General features: G+C 49.5%; 1 long non-coding RNA gene across 1 annotated transcript in view; it reads left to right on the forward strand.

The window, feature by feature from the left end:
* The first annotated feature begins 255 nt into the window (after positions 1-255).
* LOC133773753 (uncharacterized) overlaps positions 256-24,914 on the forward strand; it is a 57,164-nt gene continuing 32,505 nt past the window's right edge. The window contains exons 1-2 of the long non-coding RNA XR_009867965.1: positions 256-371; positions 9,852-10,232. This is a non-coding gene — a long non-coding RNA (uncharacterized LOC133773753). The remainder of the gene's footprint in view (positions 372-9,851; positions 10,233-24,914) is intronic.

Below are 24,914 nucleotides of genomic sequence, written 5' to 3' on the forward strand. Positions count from 1 at the left end.
CTTGGGCCCTGCACTCACATGGGAGACCAGGAGAAGCACCTGGCTCCTGCCATCGGATCAGCGCGGTGTGCTGGCCGCAGCGCGCTGGCCGCGGCGGCCATTGGAGGGTGAACCAACGGCACAAGGAAGACCTTTCTCTCTGTCTCTCTCTCACTATCCACTCTGCCTGTCCAAAAAAAAAAAAAAAGTACAAAAATAACTAAAAGTGCCACAAAACAATAGAAGAATAGTGTTTATTTCTGGGGGAAGAAAGAAGCAAGTGGGGATGACCTTGATTGTATCTGTAATGTTTGTTTTCTCTTCAGGGAAAAATGTAAAAAAAAAAATCTGAAGCAAATATTTCAAAAGAGTGACATTTGGATATCTGAGAGGTAGGTACAGGGTGTTTATTGCATTGTTGTTCTCTGTACTATTCTGAATGCTTGAAATATTTTGTACTTTCTAAAAATGTCCTTAAGTGATGTCCTAAAGGTCCTTCTTTCCGAGTCTCATCTTTTTCCATGACTTCAGAACCCCTGGACTCAACTTTCTCTGCTATAAAAATTATTCCCAAATCTGATTTTCTATGCTTTCTCTCTGCAGAATTATTCCTTTTTTTTTTTTTAATTTTTTGACAGGCAGAGTGGACAGTGAGAGAGAGAGAGACGGCAGAGTGGACAGTGAGAGAGAGAGAGACAGAGAGAAAGGTCTTCCTTTGCCGTTGGTTCACCCTCCAATGACCGCCGCGGCTGGCGCGCTGCGGCCGGTGCAGTGCACCGATCCAATGGCAGGAGCCAGGTGCTTCTCCTGGTCTCCCATGGGGTGCAGGGCCCAAGCACTTGGGCCATCCTCCACTGCACTCCCGGGCCACAGCAGAGAGCTGGCCTGGAAGAGGGGCAACCGGGACAGAATCCAGCGCCCCGACCGGGACTAGAACCCGGTGTGCCAGCGCCGTGAGGCGGAGGATTAGCCTAGTGAGCCGCGGCGCCGGCCTAGAATTATTCCTTTTAAATGTATTTATTTATTCATTTATTTGTGTTCATCTACTTGAAAGGTAGAAAGAGTGACACTCTCTCTTTGGGTTCACTCCCCAAGTACCTGCAATAGCTGGGACTGGGCCAGGTGGAAGCCAGGAGTCTGGAACTCAATCTGGGTCTCCCCTGTGGGTGGCAGGGTCTCAAGAAATGGAGCTCTCTTCTGCTGCCTCCTGGACGCATCAGCAGGAAGCTGCCACAGAAGCAGGGTAGCTAGAACTTGAGACGGCACTCCAGTATGGATGTGGGCATCCTAGACTGTGACTTAAACTGCTGTGCCACACTGCATGCCCCACACAGAAGCTTTTCTGTGTCTCTGCCTACATAATGACGATTTCTTCTAATGTGTCAAATTTACCACCTAAGTCGGTCATCTCTACCACCACTGTCTCAAAACAGCTTTCTTTTCATTGCTATTTCTGTCAATAACATGTTCAATAAATACTACTTTGTATTTCCATTAGTCCTGTCAACTTTCATCTCTTCCATTGAGGTCATCATATATGAAACTTCTAATTTATCTTCCAGAAATTCTGAGTCTTGTTTTTTCCTGAAATGTTGGCATATTTTCTCCCCTGGAACTCAGGGTTTTATTTTTAAAGATTTATTTAATTTTTTGTAAGAGTTACACAGAGAGAGGAATAGACACAGAGAAAGAGAGAGATCTTCTATCTGCTGGTTCACTCCCCAGATGGCCTTATGGCCAGGGGTGGGCCAGGCTGAAGCCAGGAGCCAGGAGCTTCTTACAAGTCTCCCACATGGGTGCAGGGCCCCAAGTACTTGGGCCATCTTTCACTGCTTTGCTAGGCCATTAGCAGGGAGTTGGGTCGGAAGTGGAGCATCTTGGACTCAAACTGGTGTCTATATGGGATGCTTTTGTTGCGGGCAGCAGCTTAACCTGTGATGCCATGACGCCACCCCTGAAATTCAATTTTACAATTATTCTCAAGCTAAAAGACATGATGGTGGCTCACTGCCAGCATAAAAAATGGTCCAGAATCCTTAACCATTTGCTTACTGCCTGCAAGCCTGGCAATGACCTCTTCTCCAGCCGTACTGCCTGCCATCTACTGCCACTGAAGAGGCAGTCAGCTGCATGTCCTGAGATGTTTTTGCAAGATCACCCTTCAAGTTCAGGTACAAAGCCTTCTGAATGAAGCCTTTGCCCAGACTACTGTGGAAATCATTTCTGCAGCACAGCCCATATGCTGCCTCAGGTATGGGTACTGCTCTTTTTGTAAAAACGACAACAACAAAACTAGAAGACACATCCCCCTTCGCATCTCCAGCTGTTAATGATGAGCTCAATCCTTTGGCAGACCCAGGAAGCGGAGGTGGGGTGAGCAGATGTGGTTATTCATAAAGTATCTCTCTCACACACACTGCCTCCAGCTTGCCCTCTTGCTTTTCATTCCCCTGATTTCTCTGCAGGGACATCCATTGTAACAGAGGCTGGCCTCCAAAACCTGAGGGGTGTAGGGTGCTATTCTTTGACTTAAAGTGAGGACCTAAGGAAAACTAGATTCCTTTAAGCATCGTATATTATCAATGCTGACATGCATATTTTTTCTACACTTTTATATCTTTGAAATAAAGATGTAATCAATGAAGGTTTTATTTTTTTCTTGGTGGTATGCAAAAGTAAATATACATCTTATATTGGTGGTATATATATGTGTGTGTATATATATATATATGTTATGATTTATTTTAATTTATTTGAAAGGCAGAGTTACACAGAAAGACAGAGATCTTCCATCCACTGGTTTACTCCCCAAATGGCCTCAGTGGCCAGGGCTGGGCCAGGCCAAAGCCAGGAGCCTGGAACTCCATCCTGATCTCCCACATGGGTAGTAGGGGCCCCAGTACTTGGGCCATCTTCTGCTGCCTTTCCAGGTGCATTATCAAGAAGCTGGATCAGAAGTGGAACAGCCAGGATTCAAACCAGCACTCTGATACGGGCTGCCAGTGTCACATGTGGTAGCTGAACCTGCTGTCCACGACACTGGCATCCTCTCATCCTATCTGCCTTTTAGGGTGTGTTTGTTTATTTATTTGAAAGGTAGAATGATACAGAGAGAGAGAGAGAGAGAGAGAGAGAGAGAGAGATCTTCCATCTACTGGCTTACCCCTCAACAACCAGGGCTGGACTGGGCTGAATCCAGGAACCACAAACTCCATCTAGGCCTCTCACATGGGTAGCAGGAACCCAAGTACTTGAGCCACCATCTGCTGCCTCCCAGTAGCATTAGCAAGAAGCTGGATCAGAAGCAGAAGCGGGACTCCATCCAATATGTGATGCAGGTGCCCCAAGCAGGGGTTCCACCCACTTGCAGCACAACACCCACCCCATCACTGTTACTTTATACTTTCTTTCTACGAGTGGACTTCAAAAAGTTCGTGGAAAATGCATATTAGGAATAAGCTATGCATGGATTGCAATTAGTTTTTTTTTTTTTTTTTTTTGCACCAGAAGAAATGTATCTTCTAGTTCTATATTCCATGATCTTTTGGAGAAAACTCATATGCTTCCCACCTGCTTCCCTTTCACTAGCACCGGGGACCTAGGCAGACCAGACACTTCAATTGTTCTCTGTCGTCTCCTATACCACTTGTCCCAACCCATGGGGAAGCCAGGAGCCCCAACATAGCTCACTTTCCCTTAGAGACCACGCTCTGCCTCTCTCGCCCACCCTGTCCAGATGACTTAGGCAAGAAATCCCCTGGGGCTGTAACAGTCTGTGGGATCCCCTGAGGCTCTGAGTGCAGTATGGTTCTCCATAAATAATTCACGGTTATAGCTGTAAAAGCCAGGAGCTCTGCGTAACTGGAGAGGGAGGGCAGAGAGGGGATCAAAACACACGTGTGTGCACGCACCAGGACGCGCTTTCTCTGCGGCATTGTGACGCGGTTTTTAGTGGTGCTTTGTTCTGCACTTGACCGCTTTTGCAGCCGTAAAACAGAGCTGTCACCAAGTTGAGCCCTAGGTGTTGGGGAACGGCTGCAGAGACCTTTGTTCTGCTACGGAGGTGGCAGGGAAGTTGTGGGTTCTGTCCAAGGCCCAGCTGAGGAGCTGGTGGCGACTGCAGGACGGGGCTGGGGGCTGTGGGGGCAGGATGTGTGGCTGCTGACGCGTCCGTGCGAAAGGCTCTCTGGCATCACAAACGCCTCTGCCTTCCCTCTGCAGCCGAAGGGAGGTCGGGGAACCCTATTTGGAGGTGCTGAGCGAGGGACAAGCGGCTGCTTGTGGGAGGATGAAGGAAAAAAGGCGTCACCGAGGCCAACGTGTGACCCAAGTGCTGTTGGGTGACCTTCACTCCAGTGGCCGCCTCGCTCCTGGGTGTTTCATCTTTGCCAAAACCACACAGGGAGGAAGCTGCTGAGACAGAGGGGTGACCATGGAGCCAATTTCTATTCCTAGTCTGTGGTTGACCCTGGCAAGCGACCTTGATCAGGTCATTAACCCCTCGTTAGGATGATTGTATTGGACTCCAACCTTATGTCCAGGAACTCCTGCGGAAACTGTTGGGGGACATAAACGATACTGTGGTGTTTTGGGCCAGTGTTACGTCCTGACCTGGAAATCTGGTACTCTGTGTGCTGGCTGTGCTCTGTCCTTTTCCTTGGCGACCAGGTGTAGAATGCGTTTGGGGCTAGTGATAAAAATGGCACATATCTATGAATGTTGAAGATGTGCTGGGCAGGGTAGTGCTCACTGGAACATTCTGCACTGCAGTGTGGGAAACAGGTGCAGAGAGGTTAAGTCACTTTCCCGAAGTCTACCAGCCAGAGCCACTATTTGAACCTAGCCTCCTGGGTCCTGAGTTTGCCCTTAGCCGCCACAATGAAGCCTCTTGAACAACCAGGTGCTTTGTCACTCAGGCACAATTCCATGTTTTTCACAGACATGGAACTGCAGGAACAGACAGGAGACAGGCGAGGGTTGGGTGCTAATGTGTTGGCACCAAAAGGCTATTGAAAATCTGGAGAAAGAGAGGTCGGCGTGGGGCTGGACTTGGGCAGAAATTTCGTGGAGCGAGTGAGGCTTGAGCACTCTTGGTTTTTGCTTTCTAAGCAGCATTGGACTTCGTGGGATCATTCATAGGATCTAGAAAGATGCTGATTTCGATTGGTTGTGGAAAAGGGCTTAGAGGAGGGACTATTCGCTCATGGTAAAATCTGGAACTTGCTATGTGCGCTGGTTTGTGCTGATTCACAGAGTGCTTGAGCTTTTGAAGCTCTGTGAAATTCTGCAGTGAAGAGACCCGCCGGGAGGCTGCCTGGCCCAGCAGCAGGACTCCTGCAGCCCGTGTTGGAGTCTCTGAGTTCCATACCTCGCTCTAGTTTCTTGCTAATGCAGACTCTGAGAGGCAGTGGTGATGGTGCTCATGGTTGGGTTCCTGCCCCTCATGTGGGAGGCCTGGGCTGGTTCCAGGCCATTGCAGACATCTGGGAAGTGGACCAGAGGATGAGAACTCTGTCTCTCAGATAAATCAATGAATATTTTAAAATGATCAAAACATAGAAACTTGCATGTTTCTTGAACATTTTTGGCCATGGAACACATTTTTAATAGAACTTGTATCAGTATTTCCTAGATTTCCAGGGTTGGGAACCACTGATGCGGTGGACTAAAAGTCATTTATAAGCAATTTAAAATCAAACTCCATGCACACCCACTTTAACTATCAGCTTTATGGAGTCAGCATTCATTGCCAGTTGTTCTTTTGACAATTGCTCATTTTTTCCTGTGTGTGCCACATTAGTGCTACCCCAAGCAGACCACGACTATCTCAAATGCAAGCATGCCGGTGGCTGGTGTATCTTTTTATCCCCCAGGACCATTGGGCCACACCTGTCTAAAAGAATGTCAACTAATATTTGTTGATTTAATAATAGAGAACAGAGGGAAGACAAAGAAGGAAAGCTCCCTCCTCTGCTTGAATTAATAACCATTATTGGTAATTTTCAACTGGTTACTTAGTTGTTTATTGCTACTCATCAGACAGTCCTCTTTGAAAGACATTGTCTAAAATGCAAGAGTGTTAATTTTTGTCTTGACACTGGACAGGGCTAGATCTATGGAGGGAGGTAGCTGGCTTGGGGCACGGCCTCTGGAGTACACCTGTCTTTATCACCTTAGGCTGCTTCTTGCTGAACTGGGCGTGCTTAGGGTGGGTCTGGTTGTCCTGGACCCAGGACTGCAGATGTCAATGCAATGACTGCTCAGGATCCCACTGCTTGGTGGAAATAATAAGCCAAGGCTCACAGAGAGCTTGTAATCAAAAGCGAAATTGACACTGCAGCTTTGGTGTCAGAGGGTGGTCTCAGGTGCTGTTCTGCTTCCAAACAAGCCCTCCTCCCCTGCACATCATACCCAGTGGCCAGGCTTGGGGAGGGCACTGTGCGAAAGATTTGAGACTTTGAGGCATGTCTGTCTTAAAGCTTCTTCCCTTGAGTAGTTTTGGAACTAACCACTACCCACTCCTGCCCCAGGAGAAGCACTCCCTAAACCGTTGTGGCTGACAATGCAGGGGGTTTCCAGTGAGAACGGGGAAGGACTTCACACCTGCCTTTTTGATGGAGGAGAGGAAAGGACATGGTTTCTGGGGAGGTGGGGGGTAGAGTCGTCCTTGCCTAGGATAAAGAAGTCTCTGAACCTTCTTGTCTTTAGCTTAGGAAAATTCTGGCTCCCCCAGGAGTGCGGGGGAATTGATCTTGTTTGTTCTTTTATTTCTTCTTGGTTGAGTTCCCAGTGCAGATCTTGCAGGCATTTTGTCCTTGATGTCAGAATCACTCAGGCTTGGTCCTCCCTGGGCCTGGAGACTCCTAACAGATGCCACTGCTTCCTGCCACAGAGGAAACCCACCCATGGGAGCCCCTCCCAGGCAGTAGATCCCCCCGCTGGGTGTCTGTCCGGGTGAAGTCCCGGTGGGGGGACTTCAGCTATTAAGAAAATACTGGGAGGAGGGTGTGGTGGGATTCAAAGCCTTGAAATCAGATCTGCACTTGTTTTTCTCTAAATCCAAATGGAGCCTCACCCACTAGCTGGCTGCTGGTGCCCTGGCGCTCCAGGCTCCAGCCTCTGTCTTAGAAGCAGTGCTCAAGGCCTGGTGCTTTGGATCAACTTGACCCCTCCGTGGTTGTGTTGAGTCCGGTCTTCAAGTTCTGTAACTACCTCCCTTCGTTCACACAGGCTGTGTCCTCAGTCAGCCCTGACTGAATGGCAGATGTGGAAGAGTTGGGGTGATGAGTCTCCACAGCAGCTCTGGTGTTGTGGGGTGTGTGGCATAATCCTCATTTCTATACTTAATTTCTCTTGTGCCTGCCAGGGTGGGCCCAGCTGCCAATCTCGGTTCCCATGGTGCCGACTGGCACACCCTCTGCGGCAAAGGAGAGCCTTCCTCAGCAGGAGTGTGTGGACAGCAGGTGCCTCAAGTCTTTGGGGCCACCTCAGGCTCTCTTCCTGTGGCTCCCTGTCACCTGCCCCTTGTGACCACCTCGTCACTTTATGTTTTCTTGCCTGAGGAGAAATGCTGCCTGGGGATGGCAGCTCTCCCCGCCATCACAAGCTCCAGGCCGAGGGCAGAGGAAGCAGTGGGCCAGATCAGCAGTGTTCCCACTGTGGAGCTAAGAGCAGTTAGCTCAGGGGGTCTGGCTGCTGACCTGGGGGCCTCTGGGTGAGGGACTCGTGCAGCACCTGCAATAGCTTTTGCAGCCTACATGCTCCAAGAGGCTTTTCAGGCCGAGCAAACATACTTGAACTTCATCTCTGGCAGTCCCAACAGCTTCACCTTTGAATTCCTTGAGTTCCTGACACATACAGTGGCTAAGCTTTACTGGGATCCTCACTGCCCAACACTCTGCTGAGCACTTTCCATGTACCATCTCGTTTAATCCTCACAAGAACTGTAAGAAAGCTGCCGTTACCGCCCAGGTTTACTGACCGACTAACTGACGGCTAGAGCGATCAAGTATGACTAAGAGCGTGCAGCTGGTACCTGGCAGAGCTAGAAGTCTCACTGAGGCACCAGACTGCTGTCTCATGTACCTGGTGACTGTGCTGTGTCCTGGATTCACGTGCTTCTGATTTACCACACCTGGGTCTTCTGTGTATTCATTTAGCACAGGGTTTGGCATACTATGTCCCTGGGTCAAATCTACAGAGAGAGAAAGAGAGAGAGCACTCCCATCTACTGGTTCACTCCCCAAGTGCCTACAGTGGCTGAGAGCCTAGGCCAGGAGCTGGGAACTCAATCCAGGTCTTCCATGTGAGTGCCAGGGGCCCAACTACTTGAGCCATCACTGCTACCTCCCAGGGTCTGCATTAGTAGGAAGCAGAAGGAGCTAGGGATCAAACCCTGGTACTCTGAGTGTTCCAACCAACAGTGAACTGCTCCAAAGAGTTATTTAAAAATAACACACTGGGGGCCAGCGCCGTGGCTTAACAGGCTAATCCTCCGCCTTGTGGCACTGGCACACCGGGTTCTAGTCCCGGTTGGGGCGCCAGATTCTATCCCGGTTGCCCCTCTTCCAGGCCAGCTCTTTGCTATGGCCCGGGAAGGCAGTGGAGGATGGCCCAAGTGCTTGGGCTCTGCACCCCATGGGAGACCAGGAGAAGCACCTGGCTCCTGGCTTTGGATCAGCGAGATGCGCCGACCGCAGCAGCCATTGGAGGGTGAACCAATGGCAAAGGAAGACCTTTCTCTCTGTCTCTCTCTCTCACTATCCACTCTGCCTGTCAAAAAACAAAACAAAACAAAACAAAAACACACTGGGGGGCCTAGCAGGCTAAGCTGCTGCCTGGGATGCCACTGTCATCCTATACGGGGGCTGGTTCAAACCCTAACTGCTCCTCTTCTCATCCAGCTCCCTGCTAACATGCTTGGGAAAGCAGCTGAGGATGGCCCAAGAGGGCCATTCAAATCATGAGGATGGCCCCTGCACCCACATGGGAGACCTGAAGAAACTCCTGGTTTCAATCTGGCCTGGGCCATCTGAAGAGTGAACCGGCAGATGGAAGGTCTCTCCCTGTCTCTCCCCTACTCTCTCTTTCAAATTTTTTTTTTCCTGACAGGCAGAGTTAGACAGTGAGAAAGAGAGACAGAGGGAAAGGTCTTCCTTCTGTTGGTTCATCCCCCAAATGGCCGCTACGGCCGGAGCTATGCCGACCCGAAGCCAGGAGCCAGGTGCTTCTTCCTGCTCTCCCATGCGGGTGCAGGGGCCTGGGTGCAGGGGCCCAAGCACTTGGGCCATCCTCCACTGCCCTCCCAGGCCACAGCAGAGAGCTGGACCGGAAGAGGAGCAACCAGGACCAGAACCCGGCATCCATATGGGATGCTGGCGCCACAGGCGGAGGATCAACCAAGTGAGCCACGGCACCGGCCCCTCTTTGAACTCTTTAAATAAAGGTAACACACTAGGATTGTGTTTGGCCTAGAGGTAAGGCACAGGTTAAGACACCTGTGTGCCATTTCAGATTACCTGGGTTTCAGTCCCAGTTCTGCTGTCAGTTCCAGCTTCCTGCTAATACAGACCCTGAGAGGTGACAGGTGACCAGCCGGGGCCATTGTACACACTGGGGAGTGGGCCAGCAGATGGGAACTTGCTCATTCTCTGTCCATATCTCTGTCTCTCTGCCTTTCAAATAATAAAAATAATACCCTAAACTGTACACTTAATGATTTGAATGGCCACTTTTGTTTTATGTATGTCTTACTGCAGTTTTTAGAAAATTAACAACAGATAAAACAAAAAATAGCAACAAATAAGAATATTTGAAAGTTACAGTATTTGGTCCTTAAAGCCTAATTGACTATTTTCTCTCTCCCTTTACAGGACAAGTTTGCCCTCTGCTGAGTCAGCATGTCACAGTGTGCCCCTGCACCAGCGACATCTGTCTTAGAGAATCCTCGCACCGAGTCTGCCACTCCCTGATTATCTTCGGTCTCTGCAGTCATTCTGTGCATGAGGCGGAGGTCCCAGGGGGGTTTCACATCCTGGGCTGCCGCTCTGAGTCTGTGCACACCCCGTGCTGTTATCTAGCAGGCTCGCCTGTGACCTGTGTCATGACCTTGCTGCATGCGAAATGAGGATGAGAAGTTTTGACTTTGGAACAGAGAGCAATGAAAGAGGAGGAATTCAACCGCAGCTCCAGAGCCATAGCCAGGGGGCCCTGCAGGCTTCTTAGAAGAGAGACCCGCTATGAAGAAATCCCAGGTACGCTGTGGTCGCTTTGCATGCCTGATTTAAACAAGCCAGGTGATTGGCCTGGGCTCAAGGGACCAGCTCTCATGCCAGGTGTCCCAACGCGTCCGTCAGATTACCCAGGTGGCATGGGGCCCCTCTTCTAGTTGCGTCTTCTTTGAGTCCTGGACACCACACTGCTTCACCGTCTGCCTTACACGCCTCTCCAGGAGGTGTGTCTACAAAAGTCAGCATCCCCCTCATCCCCCCCAGAACCGTCTTGTGGTCCAGAGAGCAGGTGTGAGCGAGCCGAGGTGGCGCAGGCCTGGCTGCCCGCATCGTCCGTCCCCGTCAGCAGCAGGGCCTGCTTCCGCACTCTCTGTGTCTTCAGCACTCAGCCCTTTGGGCCTCCAGGAAACATTATGAGAGTTAATTATTTCTCAGGGCTGACTCAGACAGTGTTGTTGTTGTTTTTTTTTCTTCCAGAGAATTCTGTCAGCCAAGCACTGCCCTGCTGTTATCCCTGGTGAGGGAGCCTTTGTCAGCCGCTCTGCACTGGGAGGCCCAAGCCCTGTAGCTGGGGATGGGGTCCAGGCCTGGGCCCTCCGGGGATGGGGTCGATTGCTGGGAGGGAGCCCTCCCCCAGCGTGAGAAGCCAGCTCTCAAGACTCTCCCCACCAGGCTGCCTTTCAGCCAGTCCCCGTGGGGCCAATGCTCCTCTTTCATTTTGTTGATTGGAGATTGTGTTCCTGAATAGAGCTTAATGTCTTTTGAAATTATCTGTGCTTTTAAAAATGCCTCCTCCTCTCTCCATGTGGTTTAGGTTGTCACTGTGTCCCTCACTGCTGAGGGTGGACAGTTGTCACATGGATGTGGGGGAGAGGGATGATCCTCAGACACAAGCCACTGTCCTCTGAGGCCAACCTGGGAGGGAGTGCCTGGGGGCAGGAGGCCTAGAGACAGACCTTGACCTGTCAGTATGGGGGATGGGAGGGGTGGAGTGGAGTCCTGTAATTGCCACTTCTCACACAGGAGCCCTGCTTTCACTGGCCTCCTTGCATGGATAAAGTGCCCTCTTTGTAGGAGTACAAATCTTCCGCACCATGGGCAGGAATCTGTGCACACAGCGTGGGTCATTTTGGGAGGACAATTGCATGAGCCCTGAACCACGATCTCTTCCTATTCATGTGGGGCGCCCGGGATGCGGGTATCACCATGGTCTCATGGCGGGCAGAAGCTAATGCTTACCTCGGCGGGAGTTTGCAAGGTTACCTTGGCCTCATTAACTCTACCTCCGTCCTCCCCAGCTTCTGCCTCCTTCTCAAGCACAGCTCAGTCTCTCATGAGTTGTTGCCCAGAGCCACCCGACCCTTCAGATGTGTTTGGGGGTCACCCTTCCCAGGTCCCTTGCCTGCATACCTTACCACTTCTGCTGTGGCAGAGACAGCCCACTCCTGGGCACCCTACGTGGAAGTGATTGAGGTGCAGGGCACACACAGTTGTCCCCCGGAGATGACCCAGGTTGTATCTATGCCTTCCTGGTGACAGCCCAGAAGCTTTGCACTGCTACAGAAGGAAGATTACATCATACAAAAGGGGCCAGGTGAAGGCAGGGTGCTGGTGTGAGGAATAATTACAGGAATGCATTCCATCTCCTCCATGAACGCAAGGTTATAATTACATAGTGATAATCCCCTCCTCAAACACAATGACAGAAAACCCAACAACCATGTTTTGTAAGCGTCAACAAATATTTAGAGGACAGTTACTACATACGAGGAGGTGTTCTGTGTATTACCTGGCTGAGTCTACTCAGTAACCCCACAATCTGCTCCACTAGTGCCGAACAGAGACTCAGAGTGGCTACAGGCGAGCCAAGGATCAGAGAATCAGAAGGAGTGAAAACTGGCTTGTTGATGCCTGGAAGGCAGTAGGCCGTGGCGCTAGCAGGTGCTCCACAGATCCTTGTTCACTGAATGGGTCTGCTGGGCTCCAAGGTCAAGGCTTGCCTACTCCCCCCATAAGCCATAATTCGAGGGCTGAGGATCAGGTTAGTCAAGGCCAACAAATGTCCCTCAGGAGAGCTAAAGATCCTATTTTCATTATCTCTCCTGTGCACTCCCCTTCTGTTCCAAGAAGGCATAGAAAAGAAGAGAGGAGTTAATTTGATTATTTGATGTACCAAGTGTTGGGAGTGCCTGCTTTGGAGCCAAGCATTGTTGTAGATGCTGGGCTTACAGGAGGAACGAAGCAGGTTACAATCACTGCACAGAGCTCACATTCTAGCCAGAGTAGACATCTGTCTGACAGGTCAGTAATGGCTGAAGCTAGGCAGCTCATATGTGGATCAGGGTGTGTTTAGGGGAGAAAGGTGAACATTCTGGGCCTCCTTGGCTGTGGGCTGCCCTGTGCAGACTGGAGCAGGTATCCTGTGGTACCCTGTCTGCCAACCCTCTGTCACCAGTATTGCCCACTCCCATTCCCATGGTTGAAGATGTGGCTTAGTAGCTCTCTGTCTGCTGTGGCCTCTTATGTGGCCTTGGTGTTCATTCCAGGAGGGGTTCCTGGAAGTATCTTTGCCAAAAGACCTGGAATTGAGACTGAGAGATTCAGCCTGGGTTGCCTCTCAGACATATAAAAAACCAGGTGCATGGCCTTATAAATTTATTTGTCTATTTATCTTTTACCATGTGTTTTGGGGACTCCTGATACTTTCTGATTTTCGATGTTTCTCAGACATGGCTGCCTTCCTTCCCATCCATCCGTGCACTCAGGCTTAAGCTGGCTTGAGCTGGTTTCTGTCACTTATCACCAAAAACAGCTTCCTCTTGAATGGAAGCAAGACCTTCAGTGAAGGGAGAAGCAGCAGATGGGATCAGTTCTGGGAGTGACAAAGTCAAACTGGCTCCCAGGAGACCATGGACCACAGTGTGCTTCCCACCCTGCTGCACCTCTCCACTGAGGCCACGGCCTAGGCCCACATTCTGAATGTGCAAATCCATGTGGGTACAACCAGAGTCTGACCTTTCTCCAAATCAACTCTTGGTGTGGGATCCGTACACATGTCCCGTCTCATTCTAGAACCTGGAAGGGAGTAAAGATTGGAGGGGCAAGCCACAGCCCACACTGGGGTGCCTGGCTTCTACTCCCAGCTCCAGCTCCTGACTCCAGGAGCTGCTAAAGCAGGCGCTGGGAGGCGGCAGTGATGGCTCAGATAGTTGAGTCCCTGCCACTCATGTGGGAGACCTGGATTGTAGTCCCGATTCCTGTTTAGGCCTCAGCCCAGGCCTGGTCATTGCAGGCATTTGAGGAGTAAACTAGCAATTGGGAGGTCTGTATGTTGGTCTGTTCTCTCCACCTCTCCCATAAATAAATCAATAGAACAGAAGACAGACATCACTTTTGTCCAAGGAGATGCCTCTTTGTTAAAAGTAACTTTTTTTTTTTAATTAAAAAAAGAAAAGAAAAAGATGAGCTGCTCAGCTGTGGTGGGGACAGTGATGGAGTGGCTGTCAGCATTGATCATGGCAAGATCATTGCAAGTTTAGTAAGAATCAGCTGCTGGGTTGCAGCCTGATTGGAAAGACTACTGTATCCTATTAAAAGAGATTGCATCTACAGAAAATCCTCATCTGGCTTTCTACACAGCTGACTCCTTCTTGCCCTACAGGTCTCGGTCCGGTTCCCCCTGTCCCACTGGCAGCCTTCCCCAAAGCCAGGTTAGGGGACTGCTTTCTGTTAGAGCACTTATGCACACATCTCTGTCTATTTGAATTGCTGGTAGGTGTCCTGAGAGAAGAGACCACATGTCTAGCACAGTACCTGGCACATGGTAAGTACTCAATATACACTGCTCACTGAAAGCCCGCATGCCAGCATTCATTTAGTATTAGCTTAAAGGCCCTTACACCTAGACTTCTACAGATCCTGCACAACCTGAATTCCCAACAAATTCAGTTCTGGGCAGGAGTGATGACTCCATGAACTTAGCAGGAATCCCAAAGTGCTTCTGGCTTCCCCCAGCATCACCATAGCCCTGAATTCTATCCCCAAGGCCACCTCATAGTCCAAGGGGGCTGTAGCAGGTCAGCCATCACATCTGCATTCCAGGCAGCAGGCTGGTGGGAGAAGGGCAAGGAGACAACCAAAGGGTGGCCTTCCCATCTGAGTCAGTTCTTTGTAGGTAGAGGTCTTAAAAATTCCTCATATAGGCCGGCACCGTGGCTCACTTGGTTAATCCTCTGCCTGCGGCACTGGCATCCCATATGGGCGCCGGTTCTAGTCCCAGCTGTTCCTCTTCCAGTCCAGCTCTCTGCTGTGGCCTGGGAGTGCAGTGGAGGATGGCCCAAGTGCTTGGGCCCTGCACCCGCATGGGAGACCAGGAGGAAGCACCTGGCTCCTGGCTTCGGATCGGCACAGCGCCAGCCATAACGACCATTTAGGGAGTGAACCAATGGAAGGAAGACCTTTCTCTCTGTCTCTCTCACTGTCTATAACTCTACCTGTCAAATAAAAAAAGAAAAGAAAAGAAAATTCCACATATAATAAGCCTTTAGATCTCAGGGTCCGGAAAATCTTGAAACTGTTGACTAGCTAGGCTCATTGTGCCAGATAAACTTGGAATTTTATCATTAGGAGGGAAGAGGGGAACCGATCTTATGTAGAAACCCACAGTCTCTATCTTGCTCTCCAAGCAAAATGGTCAGAGACCTCCCCCCTTATCTCCCAGTTTTTTTAAGTTAAAAAATCAATGGATCTGTAGGCAGCTCCACTTAGTTGCTGATTTGTGGGCTAGTAATCAATACTTTCATTTCTCTATGGAGAACTCCAAGGAGCGTGGAAGGATCTCCTCCCTCGTTCTCTTTCTCCCTTGGCTTGCTCGCATCTCTTGTGCTTGTTACAGTCTGGGACCACGTGAAGCATTGAACGTAAATGAGCTGTAAGCATGAAGAAGCCTCTTTAGCAGGTGGGCATCCCTCACAGCCTGGATGATTTGGCAGACGTGGGTATGTTGAGCAATGCACTTGGGGCCCAGGGTGGAACTGACAGCTTTGATCCTCTGTATTTCAGATCAGCCATTGCAGCTTGCAGGCAATGCTGTGACAACACACAGGCCTGGTAGAGGGCTCTCAGACTAGGTGAAGGCGGAGGGACCTCATTTCTCATACCCTCTCCCCCCAGGCAGACAGTCCGCAGTGGCCATGCCTATAGAATCTTAGCCAGAAGACCCCACTGGCTTGGATGCTCTAGGTACTGCTTTCTCAAATGGCAGCCTGGTTTTCTGTCCCACTGGAAGCATCTGAATGTAGGGCAGCTGTGATAAGGAAACGTGGGAGAGGAATGAGCGCTGGATTGGAATCCTCGCCCTGCCCCTCATTCTCAGTGTTACCTTGCTAACTCTTTTAGCTCCCCTAGGTGTCTATTTCCTCAGGTAAAATAGCTGTGGTAATGACACTTCCCTCGCAGAGCTGCTCTGAGGATTAAACAAGATAATGTAGGTGAATGCATTTAGCACAGTGCCTGGAGTACAATAGGTACTCCATGAAAGATAGTTAAGTTCACGTCTGAGAAAACAGAATGGTGAGAGTGGCAGAGGGCATTGTGAAGACTCAACCCCTAAACAAAGCTTCCTCTGAAGGGAGACAAATGCACAGCCCTGGCATCTTGGCTGGGATCCCAGGAAGGGATGGGCAGTTACTGAGGCAAAGCCAACCCTAGCCTAAGACACCAGCCCCAGGGGGCAGGGGCCACTTCTCCTCCAAGGGCAGGCCTGGCTCAGCAACTGCTTCACATTCTGTCCTGGGGACACTGCACTTAGAAAAACATTATTGATTCTCTGGTTCAGGTTGCAAAGGGAGGAAGAAAGACTGAATCTCATTACATAAAGCATTGGTGCCTACTGTACCTTCTATTTAGAGAGGCACTTGGCAATCATTTTCATTAGTGTAGCTTCTTAAAATGGTCTCGGAGATAGCTTAATCTCGGTTTTATAAAGACAGAATATAGAAGAAGTGATTGGATGAAGAACATGTGGCCAAATAGGAAGCTTTAGAGTTGGTGACCCTCAAATTTCTACCTTCTTGCTTACCTAAGCAAGCTTCAGCAGTCTGCTCCGTGAACGCCGTGCAGGGGCCTCTCCGGTGCTCACTGCTCAGTCACCCACGGTCACCAGAGAAAGGCAGACACGTAAAGCTGGGCTGAGTTGACTGTTTTCCTTAGCAGCTTAGGGCGGGAGGTGAAAAGTCGCTTTTTCAACCAAATCACAAGTGAGTCTGCTGCCAGCAAGTCCTGGAGTAAGGAGGCTGGAACTCTTCCAGCACGTGCGTCACACTGGAGAGCTCTGGATGCCTAGAAGAATGGAAGGGGGAGGGCAGTGGAAGAGCCGGATGCATCCCCTGCTTCCAGCACCGGGAAGAAATCTTGGCAGAGTGGGGCTGCGTGGGGCAGAGGGGGAGGTTGAGGCCCAGACCAGAGGCAAATCCAGGGTCAAGATGCAAGCAGCGCCCGCTTACACTGCACACTCTGTGCCAGCGCTTGTTGCTCTAAGACTTTACACATCTGAGTATTAGCCCTGGGAGCTGGGGATGGTCACTGTCTCCTGTTACAGAGGCAAGGACTTGAACTTAGGCTGGCTCCCACATTTGCCGTCTTCACCACTGTCTCCTGTGCTGCTTCTCAGGAGAGCATGGAGCACTTCGAGTCCCTTGAGATCCATGTAGGGCCCAAGCCCCTGGGACCTGAGCCCTGGCCAGATCCCAGACTGATCACAGCCTTCTGTGCTGGGACCATGGCCAGGCTGCTCTCTCACTGGGGAACTCAAGCCTGTGATCATGAAGCATCCCCATCTGTCCCTGACACCCGGAGGAGAAATGCTCTTGGCAGGTGCCCTCCCCGAGGGGTCAGCCTTCAGAGAACAGGACATTTAGTGAGTTTGTCTCCAACTGCCCGGGAACATGGTGAGCCTCCTGGGCCTGATGGCTGAGGACAATGCTGAAGACCGGGCTGAGGGCCGTTCCTTCATTGCAGAAGCCAGCAGGCACCTGGAATGAGCCACACCGCTCGGGGCTGACTCCATGCCTTCCTTGCTCTAGGAAGAGAGATTATCAGATTCCAAAGAGCACGTGGGATTACTCAGTTGACCCAGCATGGAAACTGCTTGTGCGACCCAGCTCCATAGGGGCGTCAGGCAGGCAGACCCGGGTAGGAGCCTTGGGATGATTTCGAGGGATTGCCCGTGTGTGTCTGCTGCTTGTTCATTACCTGCTGGGGGGGAACTCTGAGTAATCAGCTTTCCAGACAGGCCCCAGCAAGCAGCTAGGTGGGCGGCACACTTAGTCAGCTCGGAAAGTCAAACTGACATGCCCTGGACGAACGGAAGCTTGTGCTTTCTGTTCTCAGGGATTCTCTGGTTTTTCCTAAGACCTTTTCCAGCCAGGAGCTTGTGTGACGTGAGCAGCATCAGCCCCTCAGGGCAGAGTTGGGGGTGGCCCCTTAAACTCACTTCTACCATACCTACTAGCTTCCAAGCCCATTGGAACTCCACCAAATCTTCCATAGCAGTTTAAGACATCCGTTGAAATGCTAGAGGAGAAAATTTCCTTTGGAGATTGAGGAATTAGGATTTTGTTGGTGGTAGATTTCTGGAATTTGTGACAGATTGGCTTCCCAGGGTGTCAGGAGAGGGAGGTCAAGGCTGAGAGCCCCTATCCTGGTAGAACTACAAGATTTCTACTCCTTTTGGTGTACATTCTGAGGTTGGGGGGATTAAGCCTTAGCCTGCAATGGCAGCATCCCATATGAGCACCAGTTCAAATCCCAGCTGCTCCTCTTCTGATCCAGCTCACTGGTAATGTGCATAGGAAAACAACAGAAGATGACCCAAGTGCCTGGGTCACTGCCACCCGTGAGGAAGACCTGGATGGGTTCCAGGCACCTGGCCACAGCCTGGCCCAGTCCCAGCTATTGCAGCTATTTGGGGAGTGAAGCAGTGGGTAGAAGACCTCTCTCTCTCTCTCTTCTTCTCTCCTTCTCTCTGTAATTCTACCTTTTGCATTAATTAACTAATTAATTTAAAATGAAGAAAACAATGTTAAAGATTTTATTTATTTGAGAGGTCGAGCTACAGACAGAGAGAGAGAGAGAGAGAGACAGAGAGAGAGGTTTTCTATCTGCTGGTTCACTCTCCACATGGCCACGATGGCCAGAGCTGGGCCAATCTGAAGCCAGGAGCCAGAAGCTTCCTCCAGGGCTCCCACATGGGTGCAGGGGCCCAAGCGCTTGGGCCATCCTCCACTGCTTTCCCAGGCCATAGTTGAGAGCTGGATTGGAAGTGGAGCAGCCAGGACTCGAACTGGCGACCATATGGGATGCTGGCGCTACAGGCAGAGGCTTAGCCTACTATGCCACAGCACTGGCCCTAAAGCAAAAATATCTTAAGAGCCCTGCCCTGCATCACCTTGATTCCTTCCACTAGTAGCTGTACTGAGTTTTAAAGAGGAAAAAATCAGAGAAGTGAATGCAATTATTATTCTCTGGCTATAAGGAAAAGCTGCAAAAGTCCTTTGTGCCACATAGGACATCTGTGAAGGTGTCTGCACATCAGCAACACCATCTGCTTTGTTGTCTCTGAAAGGAAGAAGAATCCTGGCCCAATGGATTCCAAGAGCTCTCTTCTTTGGAAAATAGGAAGGTCACAAGATAGACATCCAAAGGAATAACTGCATATAGGGATCCACGTGCTCCATAGCTAAAACATATGGAATAGGGGCAGACATGTGGCACAGCGATTAGGACACTGCTTGGGACACCTGCATCCCATGGGCTCTGCTTCTGATTCCAGCTTCCTATTAAGATAACCTGGAAAACAGCAGGTGATGACTCAGGGGCTGGGTCGCTGCCGCTCACTTGGGAGACCTAGATGGAGTTCCAGTCTCCTAGGCGTGGCCTGGCCTAGTTCTGGTTGTTGTGGGCATTGGGGCAGTGAACCAGCAGAGGAGGATTTATCCCTATCTGTCCTTGTATCTCCGCTTTTCAAATAAATACATGAAAAAATTAAATATGAAATATAGTTATGAACCGTAGAAGTATTCTTGCTTCTTCCAACCAAGAAGGGTACGACCAAATGCTACCTCAGGGTCAAGCCCCTGCGGTAAACTACTGCTAAAAGCAAGCTCGGCCCTTTCCTCTCTTCTGCTGGCAGTGTGAACCTTTGACTACCGAGAGCCAGAAAGGAGCATCTCAACCCATTTAGGTGGTGGCCTCTTTTAAAGTGAAATGTGAACCCAAGGCTCCAAACTGTCACTGTCCTGAGAGTTCCCAGGGAGGCTTTTGTGTGGTAACCTGGATGCCCGTGCAAATGGCCTTGGCTGGTCCCACCACCCAGCTCTACCTCCCTGAGAAACCTGCTGCTATCAGTAGGCTGTGAGCACTTCCTTTCACTGCCCTTTTCAAACTGCTGGGTGGGTGCCAAGTAGCAGCTTCCCAGGGTTCATTCACCCCAGGGCTGGGAGATTTTCAGCAGTGTGGGAAGGTTGTGTGTTCACAGATCAGCACAGTAGGGCAGAGTGATTTGGAAGCCATTTCATTTTTCAGTTCATCAAACTCCCACTCACTGGGAAACTCTACACCAGAGATGTGAAACCTTTCTGGAGTTGTGACATGCTAATGTCATTCATTTTATTTCATCAAACACCCACCCCTCTTAAAAATGCCACGAGCCATGTATTTATATTTCAGATTAAGGTGAATTAAAATTGGAAAATTACCCGAGAATTCTCTGGCACTCTAGCAAAAAGGAGATTTATCAGATATGTTTAGAAATCAAACCTAGCGCTCATTACTCTACACAGGGAAGGCATTTGCCCAAATTGTGAGGTGGGAAGGACTTGTCTGCTGCCTCCATGCTCCCACCATCCAGCTCTGTCCCCTTGTTGAGACTCCTGTGCCACCCTGTACTTCCCTCCATGGTACCTGGTGCAGAACTGGCTCTGGAACTGTCTCCTCTCAGTGATCCTATAACACTTAGCCATTGCCAATTCCTGTTGCAGGTGGCTGTTTTATTTACAATTTGTGTGTGTGTGTGTGTGTGTGTATATATATATTTGAGGAACAGAGAGCTTTCTTCTGGCTTATAATCCAGATGCCCGCAGTGAATCAGGCTGGGCTGGGATCAAAGCTGGGAGCTGGGAACTCAGTCCACATCTCCCACATGAATGGCGGGAGCCCAGCTGCTTGAACTGTCACCACTGCCTCCTGGGGTTTTCATTAGCAGGAACTGGAATCAGGAACCAGAGCCAGGAATGAAACCCAGGCTCTGATGTGGGATATGGGTTTCTTAGCCACTAGGCTGAATGCCTGCGCCATATATTTGTAATTTAGCTAGAGATAGCATCATACCCCAAAGAATTAATTTCCAGTGGAATTTCAACAGGTGCTAGAAATGCCTGGGGAGTGAGAAATTTGCCCATTCTGCCTTGTAGTAATGCTTCCCTTGGCTAAGCAAGTCTTCACTTTGGGATGGTATAAAAGACACTGAATAAGAAGGAGCTACCATTAATCTATTTCTGACTTAATTTATTATCTAGTATGTGCCTGGTATTTGGCTAGGGCCTAGGAATCTAAAGATAAATGAGACATTTTCTACATTCTTTGTGAACCCCCAGTCTGTTGGGGGTGGGGGAAGTGGATCTAATACCATGATAAATGCTTCGCTGGCTGTAGAGGCAAATTATTATGGGAGCATAGGAGAGAGGATGATTAATTCTGCTTGGAGAAATCTACACAGACTTAATACTTGCATTGGCCTTTAAGGACGAGAAAGCATCCAGCAAGCTGAGAAAGGGAGGAGAAATAGAGTGAGAATGATGGAGGGAAAACCCTGGAACAATTGCAGAGGCAGTTGCTGGGGACATCCAAGTATCTGGAGCATTAGGAAGGGGAGCAGCAGAGATGCAGGTGCATAGTAAGGCCAGGGTCAGATTTCGGAAGGGCTTTTGATGTCTTGCAGCGGAGTGGGAGTGCTACACTGCAGACTGTGGAGCCAGCAGAAGTTTTTCAAACTAACTTTGAGAGATACATGCAAGAGACCACGTCTCTCGGGTAAAAGACAATGCAGGCTGCCTCCAGGGATATGAGGAGATGGATGGAAAACATACTCTGAGGACAGAAGAGGTGCAAATAGCCGGCTGCTTCAATGCTGGAGTTAAAGGAGAGGTCATGAGTGATATGTCTTGTTTAGGCCGCTAAGTAATGATGGTGCCATTAGTTATAGATGAAGACAGTAAGAGCAAGGGCCCATGGGAAAAAGTATCAAGCTCGCTGTCTGACCTGCTGGCTTGGGCGTCCAGGGTGTGGGATGAGGTACTTGTTGATGCTCCTATGTTCTGTTGTTTATGTGTTTGGTCTTTTTTTTTTTTTTTTTTTCTTTTTCCCACAGGCAGAGTGGACAGTGAGAGAGAGAGAGAGAGAAAGGTCTTCCTTTTGCCGTTGGTTCACCCTCCAATGGCCGCCGCGGTAGCGCGCTGCGGCCGGCGCACCGCGCTGTTCCGATGGCAGGAGCCAGGTGCTTCTCCTGGTCTCCCATGGGGTGCAGGACCCAAGGACTTGGGCCATCCTCCACTGCACTCCCTAGCCACAGCAGAGAGCTGGCCTGGAAGAGGGGCAACCGGGACAGGATCGGTGCCCCGACCGGGACTAGAACCCGGTGTGCCGGCGCCGCAAGGCGGAGGATTAGCCTGTTGAGCCGCGGCGCCGGCGTGTTTGGTCTTCTTAAGAGGACACCAGGTGCTTGTGTGTGCCAGCCACAGCTCCACCACTGATCGGCCGTTCTTCCAGTACCATCAGACAGCCACGTGTGAACGTGGTGAGGGCGTCAGCAGGAGCGCTGGGGCTGCTGCTGCTCGAGCCCGAAGCGCAGCCAAGTGTCTGCCCTCACAGACAGACCTGCTTCTCTGCTTTCTTCACCTGAAGCTCTTCTCCCTGCATTTGTTGGCTGTTTTCACTTTGTTCTTCTCAAGCAATGCCCTTGCTTGGGGAAATAATTCATCCGAAGAGAATTTGTGACTTCTTGCTCATTTCAGCATGAACATTGTTGGGTGAAGGTGAGCGTTCGTTGGTTGAGTGAAAACCAATGAACTAGAACTCTGTCATGGCGCTGAAGTAGTTTGGGAAATGTTTGGATAATTAGGAATTCATCTGAAAAAACTTTAAAATTTGCATGCTCTCTGACCCAGTAATCCCAATTCTTTAAAATTTATTCTAGAGAAATAGTGGGTGAGTGCACACATATGTTTACACAATTTTATTGATCTTGCTGGTTACAGCAAAAAAACTGACAAATAACCTAAAAGTCCAAAATAGTGGATTAAGTTAATTTAAATGATGCATATAAAAATAAAAATTAATTATTTTTATTCATTTAGTTATTATTAATTATTTAAAATTATGATTAATTTAAACGATCCACAATAAAGTGGAGATTAATTCTGTTAAAGTGACAATGTAGATCAACATTTACTGACCAATGGAAAGCTAGGAAGACATTCAATATTTAGTAATTAAAAATAATAATTATGTAAATTTATTATGTAAAATTATTTAAGCCATTGGATAATTTATTTACTTATTTATTTAGATTTTATTTATTTATTTGAAAGGCAGAGTCTGTGGGTTCGCTCCCTAAATGGGCACAATGACCGGGGAGCTAAGCTGGTCCAAAGTCAGGAGTCAGGGGCTTCTTCCAGGTCTCCCATGTGGGAACAGGGGCCCCAAGCACTTGGGCCATCTTCTACTGCTTTTCTAGGCACATTAGCAGGGATCTGGATCAGAAGAGGAGCAGCCAGGGCATCACAGGAGGCAGCTTTACCTGCTATGTCACAATGCTGGCCCCATTTATTTATTTTTAAGGATGTGTTTGTTTATTTGAAGGCAGAATTACAGAGAGAAGGAGAGAGAGAGAAAGAGAGAGAGGGAGGGAGAGATTAAGATCTTCCACCTGCTGATCCACTCATCAAATGGCTGCCATGGCTGAAGCCAGGAGCCTGGAACATCAGCTGACTTTCTCATGTGGGTGGCAGGAACCCAAGCACTTGGACCATTCTCTGATGCTTTCTTAGATGTGTTCACAGGGAGCTGGGTAGGTAGTGGATCCATTGGGAATCAAACCAGCACTCATTTGGGATGCTGGCGTTGCAGGCAGTGGCCCAACCTGTTGAGCCACAATGCCAGCCCACCCTCAAATTATTGCTTTGAAACTTCTATATGTTCCGTGCAGTTTACTATCTAAAGCTGACATGTTGCAGCAAGAAGAGATAAGCAGTAATTGTGATGAGAGGGGTCAGGTGAGGGCAATTGGATCTAAGAGTGATAAACAGTAGCGGAAGCTGAAGAGGTTGCTGGGCAACAGATTTGAATAATATGGTCAGATTTAACTGGCAATTGTACATACGCTGACTACAATGCTATCATTCTCACTTATGCAATCGAGGAAGGAGAAAGACATGACCCAGTGTTGGCAGTGAGGTAGAGAACAGACTTTGTACGTAGCTGGCAGAAGTGTAAAGGGCTACACTCTTTCTGCAGAGCTTGGCAATGTGGATCCAAAGCTAGCCACATGATCTTGCCTTTAAAAACATTGTTTAAAAGAGTTCTGTATTTCTTTAGTTGAAAAGCAGAGTGACAGAGGTCTTCCATCTGTTTGTTCACTCCCCAAATGCCCGCAACAGCTGAGACTGGGCCAAGATGAAGCCAGGAGCTTGGAACTCCATCCGGGTCTCCCACATAGGTGGCAGGAACCCAAGTACTTGAGCATCGTCTGTTGCCTTCCCAGGTGCATTAGCAAGAAGCCGGGAACTGCAGTATGGGATTCAGTGGTCCCAAGCAGTCGCTTCGCCTGCTTAACCACAACACCAGACCCTGTGCATGTCTTTTGCCGCAGGATATCTTCCTCCAGAAATTCATCTTAAGTAAAGAATCCCTATGCTCGTCTATAAGGATTTTCATCAGTTTGAAGAGGAAATTTTTGGGAAAAGTACGTTTCCATCAGTAAGGATTTATTTTTCTTGGTTTTTCTAAGCTCAGCTTTCAGACACAGGCAGACTGTGCTCAAATCACAACCGAATAGCCGAGTAAACCTGGGAAAGTTCTTCAACTTCCTTAAGCCTCATTTTCCTGCTTTGTAAAATGGGTCACAAGAACAGTGCCTTCTGCTAAGCGCTTGCCCTGGCAGTATGCGCTATTCTCTCCTCTGCAACAAAGCTCCTCGGAAGGGCAGACAAAGTGTGCTCGCTGAGATCTGCTCAGCCAGGCTGTTGCCCTCACACTTCAGTGAAACTAACATTGCCAAGGTTGCCAACACTGCCTGAATTCAATCAGCAGCCCTCAGCCTTCGTCAGACTTGGCCTCTGGGCATAAATCAACACAGTGGGCCCTCCTTGCTCTTTCACATGCTTCATTCACACACACACACGTTCTCTTGACTTCTGGAATCCTGTTCTTTTTTTTTTTTTTTTTTAAAGATTTATTTATTTATTTATTTGAAAGTCAGAGTTACAGAGAGAGAGGGAGGAGCGAGCGAGAGAGAGATCTTCCATCTGCTGGTTCACTCCCCAAAGGGCTGCACTGGTCAGGGCTGGGCCAGCCCGACAGGAGTGGCAGGGGCCCAGGTATTTGGGCCATCACTTGCCGTTTTCCCCAGTGCATTAGCAGGAAGCTGGCTAG

The sequence above is a fragment of the Lepus europaeus genome, chromosome 14 (assembly GCF_033115175.1).
Source record: "Lepus europaeus isolate LE1 chromosome 14, mLepTim1.pri, whole genome shotgun sequence".
NCBI classification, from domain to species: domain Eukaryota; kingdom Metazoa; phylum Chordata; class Mammalia; order Lagomorpha; family Leporidae; genus Lepus; species Lepus europaeus.